The sequence below is a fragment of the Chrysemys picta genome, chromosome 6, assembly GCF_011386835.1.
Source record: "Chrysemys picta bellii isolate R12L10 chromosome 6, ASM1138683v2, whole genome shotgun sequence".
NCBI classification, from domain to species: Eukaryota; Metazoa; Chordata; order Testudines; family Emydidae; genus Chrysemys; species Chrysemys picta.
The window spans coordinates 70913491-70919470 of NC_088796.1; positions in this window are offsets into that span (position 1 = coordinate 70913491).

Consider the following 5980-nt stretch of genomic DNA (forward strand, 5'->3'; position numbering starts at 1 on the left):
ACAGAACTGTCCCATTGTTTTCTAGCAATATCATAAGAATTTTTTCTTGTAAGTATATTTTGTTACTGCATCTTGGACTTGTATGCAAGAAGGAATGTTTATTTTCTGCATTTCTTTACTGTGTATATACATAAAACTATTTTGCATTTTTCTGTGTTGTTGATCAAAGTCTATTCTCTGAACCTAAATCTCTATTATAAAAATGCCATTTTGGTTGAAAAAAATTACATTAATCTTTGTAGACAAATGAGTGCTTTTGCCAACTGTAGATGTCATGTGACCCTCCTAGATGGCCTCCTTTCTGCAGTTTACTGAGAGCTGCAATATTTAAACATGGTTCTGTAGTCAAGCAACTGTCTACAACTCAAGTATAGAGCTGGTCAAAAATGTTCTGAAAAAACAATGTTGTTTTGGAAAGCGCTGAATCAATGGAACTGAAATGTTCTATGAGAACATGTCAATTCTGTCAACATTTTCAATGGAAACCAGGCAGGTTGCCAGCCTGCCTCCCTGCGTGGTTTCCTGCTAGCCAGCCAGCCTGCTTGCCAGGCTCCCCAAGCTGTCCAGCTCCCTGGCTGTCCACCTGCTGGTCTGCTGGGCTCCCCAGCTACCTGGCAGCCTGCTGACTTCCTAGGTTGCCCAATAACCCAAGGAAGCCGGTACCCTGGGAACTGAGCAGCCCAGGGAGGTGGCTGACTGGAGAGTCCTTTATGCAGCACATTTATAAATTAGCCTTTTGTAGAGTCCTCAACACTAGTATCTATGCAGTTTTCAAATTATTTGGCATATCTAATTTGAAAGTGCCAAAAAATAAAGAGCCTCCCAGATGTAATATCCTTTACTTTTTTCTGCTTCTCAAAGTAGGTTTCAGACTAAATTATTTAACATGTGGGATTTATGCAGATCTGAAACATATTTTAAACTCATGCATACTCAAACTTATGATCAAAATCCACTTGTAGATGAGTTTTATATCATAATTGAATTCAACAGTTTTCCTGTGCTGTGTATGCCCTGTATGTAGGTACAAATTATTACTTCTCTGATATAATTTAAAGCAAATGTAAAGGTTTCCAGTGAATAGTACCTTGATCTTGCAGCTACTACATGCAGGGTAAGGGGATAGCTGCCTAAATAATCAAAATCCATCAGTTTTAATCTGAGTGGCCCAAACAACAAGGGTAAGTAGGGCATTCAACAAGTTATTGACTTTAAATTTGCATTTATTTTATTTTTTTCTATCCAAAGGCACAGGTCACCTGAATAGGGTTACTTAAATAAAGTTTTGCCAGATCAGGCCTTTTGAGTACTTCCAGCATTTAAATCAAAATATGACAATCAGGAGATGAGCAATGATTCTAAACACAGAGTATACACTTTTGTTTTGTGCATAATCTTTATTATAGGGCTTGTCTACATAGGAAATTTCCCAGCATAGCTATTTGGCTGTAGATATTCCAGTACAATTTAGCTATTCTGGAGTAACTCCCCTGTGTGGACTCTCTAATCCAAAATAAAAATGATTTTATTCCAGAATAATTACTCCACTTCCAAAGTCCATTAATTTTTCTGGAATAAAGTCACTTTTGTTTGGGAATAAGAGTGTCCACATGGAGAGTTATTGTGGAAAGCCAGATATGCTTTGTAGATATGTAGATATGCCAGTCAATTTCCTCCTTGTTATTGGCAACTGTCCAAACTGGATCATGGTATAAATGTAAGAGGTCTAATGAGATTTCTGATGAATCTGCTTATGGCTGACAAATTTCACAGATCCATGTGTTGTCTGAGTTAGAATCCAAGATTACAACACACTGCTTTCTCGCTTTGTTTCCATCCTCTGGATCAAAGCTGCTTCATGTTGAGTGCCAGATATTCCCTCCAAACTGGACGGGATTTTGTACACTACTCCCTACACTGATGTTGAATGATTTCATATCATTTTTGCACACATACTGCCATAAAGGAGGACTCTGCTTTCTAGAGCCATCCCAAATCTCTCTGTACAAAATATTCTTGGGGATATGATCTCTACCCTGACATGATGGAGCCATCGCAAACTCTTCTTCTTGATAGTGGTTTCTAAGGGTACGTCTATATTTACCCGCTGGTTCGGCGGCAAGCAATCGATCTTCTGGGATCGATATATCGCGTCTTGTGTAGACACGATAAATCGATCCCAGAAGTGCTCGCCGTCAACGCTGGTAATCCTGCTCCGCGAGAGGAGTAGGCAGAGTCGACGGGGGAGCCTGCCTGCCGCGTAAGTACCTTTAAGTTCAAACTAAGATACTTCGAATTCAGCTACGTTATTCACGTAGCTGAAGTTGCGTATCTTAGTTCGAACTGGGGGCTTAGTGTGGACCAGCCCTAAGTGTGTCAGTTCTGTGCACTCCAGCATCTCTGCGTTTGTTATTTTGTCTTCCCACTTTATTTTCAGAATCTTATGCAGGCATCTCATGTGGAAGCTGTTCAGTCTCCTGATGTGTCTAGCATATATAGTCCATGTTTCTGAACCATAAAGCAGGGATGATGGCATACAAGTCTCATAGATTCGCATCTTCACCTTAGTCAATAGTTTGCTGCTATTCCATGCACATCTCTGTAATAGCCTGAAATTCTTAGCTGCTTTTCTGATTCTATTAGTTTAGTCTGAAGGTCAAGATTATGGAGCAGGTCCTCAAGGAATCAATTATGAAACATTTAGAGGAAAGGAAAGTGATCAGGAACAGTCAGCATGGATTCACGAAGGGGAAGTCGTGCCTGACTAACCTAATTGCCTTCTATGATGAGATAACTGGCTCTGTGGATGAGGGGAAAGCAGTGGATGTGTTATTTCTTGACTTTAGCAAAGCTTTTGATACTGTCTCCCACAGTATTCTTGCCACCAAGTTAAACAAGTATGGGCTGGATGAATGGACTGTAAGGTGGATAGAAAGCTGGCTAGATCGTCTGGCTCAACGGGTAGTGATCAATGGCTCCATGTCTAGTTGGCAGCCGGTTTCAAGTGGAGTGCCCCAAGGGTCGGTCCTGGGGCTGGTTTTGTTTAATATCTTTATTAATGATCTGGAGGATGGTGTGGACTGCACTCTCAGCAAGTTTGCAGATGACACTAAACTAGGAGGCGTGGTAGATACACTAGAGGGTAGGGATCAGATACAGAGGGACCTAGACAAATTAGAGGATTGGGCAGAAAAAAACCTGATGAGGTTCAACAAGGACAAGTGCAGAGTCCTGCACTTAGGACGGAAGAATCCCATGCACTGCTACAGACTAGGGACCGAATGGCTAGGTAGCAGTTCTGCTGAAAAGGACCTAGGGGTCACAGTGGACGAGAAGCTGGATATGAGTCAACAGTGTGCTCTTGTTGCCAAGAAGGCTAACGGCATTTTGGGCTGTATAAGTAGGGGCATTGCCAGCAGATCGAGGAACGTGATCGTTCCCCTTTATTCGACATTGGTGAGGCCTCATCTGGAATACTGTGTCCAGTTTTGGGCCCCACACTACAAGAAGGATGTGGAAAAATTGGAAAGAGTCCAGCGGAGGGCAACCAAAATGATTAGGGGTCTGGAGCACATGACTTATGAGGAGAGGCTGAGAGAACTGGGATTGTTTAGTCTCCAGAAGAGAAGAATGAGGGGGGATTTGATAGCAGCCTTCAACTACCTGAAGGGGGGTTCCAAAGAGGATGGAGCTCGGCTGTTCTCAGTGGTGGCAGATGACAGAACAAGGAGCAATGGTCTCAAGTTGCGGTGGGGGAAGTCCAGGTTGGATATCAGGAAAAACTATTTCACTAGGAGGGTGGTGAAACACTGGAATGCGTTACCTAGGGAGGTGGTGGAGTCTCCTTCCTTGGAGGTTTTTAAGGCCCGGCTTGACAAAGCCCTGGCTGGGATGATTTAGCTGGGAATTGGTCCTGCTTTGAGCAGGGGGTTGGACTAGATGACCTCTTGAGGTCCCTTCCAACTCTGATATTCTATGATTCTATGATTCTATGATTCTAAGATTCCTGCTGATCGTGGAACCCGAGAAGTAGCAAGCCGTAGACAAGTGCTATATACTGAAAAGCTAAACCCAAAACATAGTACAGACACAAGCAATTGTTAGAAATACATAGAGAAGAGTGATAAAATAGGGGATGTGGGAATGTAAACAAAAAATCAGTTGTAGGAGAGAGACTTGTAGGAGCTGGATTTTATAATGTACTATGAGAATTAATGTATGATTTGATTTCATCTTGTCAGCCACCCTTTTTGAATAGCAGAAAGGAATGACAGACCAGAACAATCCTTATGACTAATTATGGTCATCCTTTTGTTTTAGAATAAGTTATAAAACTACTATGGTTTCCTATATGTATTACAAATTAGGAAGTAAGAGACAAGATTCTCTATTGTGTCTATGTTAAGTAGCTTAGAGGAACATTGAAGGCCTGGGTCTCAATGTAAATTGGCTTGGTTATTGATTATAAAACTTAGCAAGGTTTAATTTGCAATGCCCTTTTGCTCAATATAAAATACTACTGTTTGTATTCTCAATCTGTTTGTGTGAATGAGTAATGTATGCATTAGAAAAAGATAAGGTGTGAAGGCCATTGTTATAGCCAGAGTCAAGGAAGAAGGAGTGAAGAAACTTAAAGGACATCAAAGAATCATCAACACACATCCATAATGAAGGGCAGATTGACGACCCAGAGGTAAAGGCTGGCACCCCTAAAGACAATTGATTAAATCAGAACAAAGGACAGGATGACCCTCTCGGAGGTGTATTGGAATGTTTACACCAATTAAGAAGTAACTGGTCACAAAGTGACACAGCAGAATCCATAGGCTTCAACAGAGAAGAAAACCTATAAGAGCAGGGTGCTTTGCCATAGGACTTTGGGTTCGTCTTGCCACATTCCAGGAGCATCGGATTGCGACCGATAGAACCCCGCTCCCCTCTGCGACCAATCTGGCTGGCCACTAGATTGATCCAGACTCTGGACTGGTAACTAGAAACATCACTGCAGGAGAGAGAGAGAGAGAGAGAAAGTGTCTAAAAAGCATATGCTAACTGTGGTATTCTCAATAAACACAGTGTGTATTTACCTTCCTCTATAAAGATCCCATGTGCTTTGTATGAGCATAACAGACTGTCCAAGCACTAAACACATTCTAATAAACACAACCACTGATGACATCTCACTGGATTTGAAACTTGCTCTGTTAGCATTAAGACTGGAGAATCACCTCACAAATATGGAAAAAATTCTGTGTCAAAATTTGCATCACTTGACAGTTGGAATCATTTGGAATGCTTACAGTACTAGAATGAATTGAGGAAGTATCACAATGCAAAACAAATTATTAAATCTGGGGAAAGTTTTGGGACCCCAGTCAGATTTTATGTTGTAAAATCTATGTAATAATATCACCTTGTAATTCTGCTAGCTGTTGAACATTTGTTCATATTTACCTGTTTTGCCACCACCAAAAAATATAACAATAGCAAAAAGTGGAAGATACTAAGAACTAACTAGTACTTGAGACTACATTGAGTATTTACCATAAAATGGCCAGTTTGGAACAGGTTCATCACAGCAGAAGGCAGCAACCACCATAGTGCATTGGGATTATGTTAGAAATATCAGGAACATGGTCTTAGCTGATTTTGTTAGTGGTCCAGTGGAATGTATAAAGGAGTTATTACAAGCACTTATTTTGATTGAAGAAGCAAATTGTCTAACAAAGACTTTCTCATTTCAAAATGTTATTCATTGAAATTTAAGAGGTTTTACAAGAAAACAATGAGTTTTAAACTGTCTACCTAAAAATTATTTCCTATCTTAATAGCTCAATGTTCATTCTTTTGTCTCTTGTGATCTCACCATTGCACTAGTTCTTCTATCATTGCAGCATCTTCAAGCCTAGGCAGGATCTGAAGTTGCAAAGTTTAAAAAAAAGTTTCCAGTCTTCTTTAAACATAATTTAAAAGAGCATAG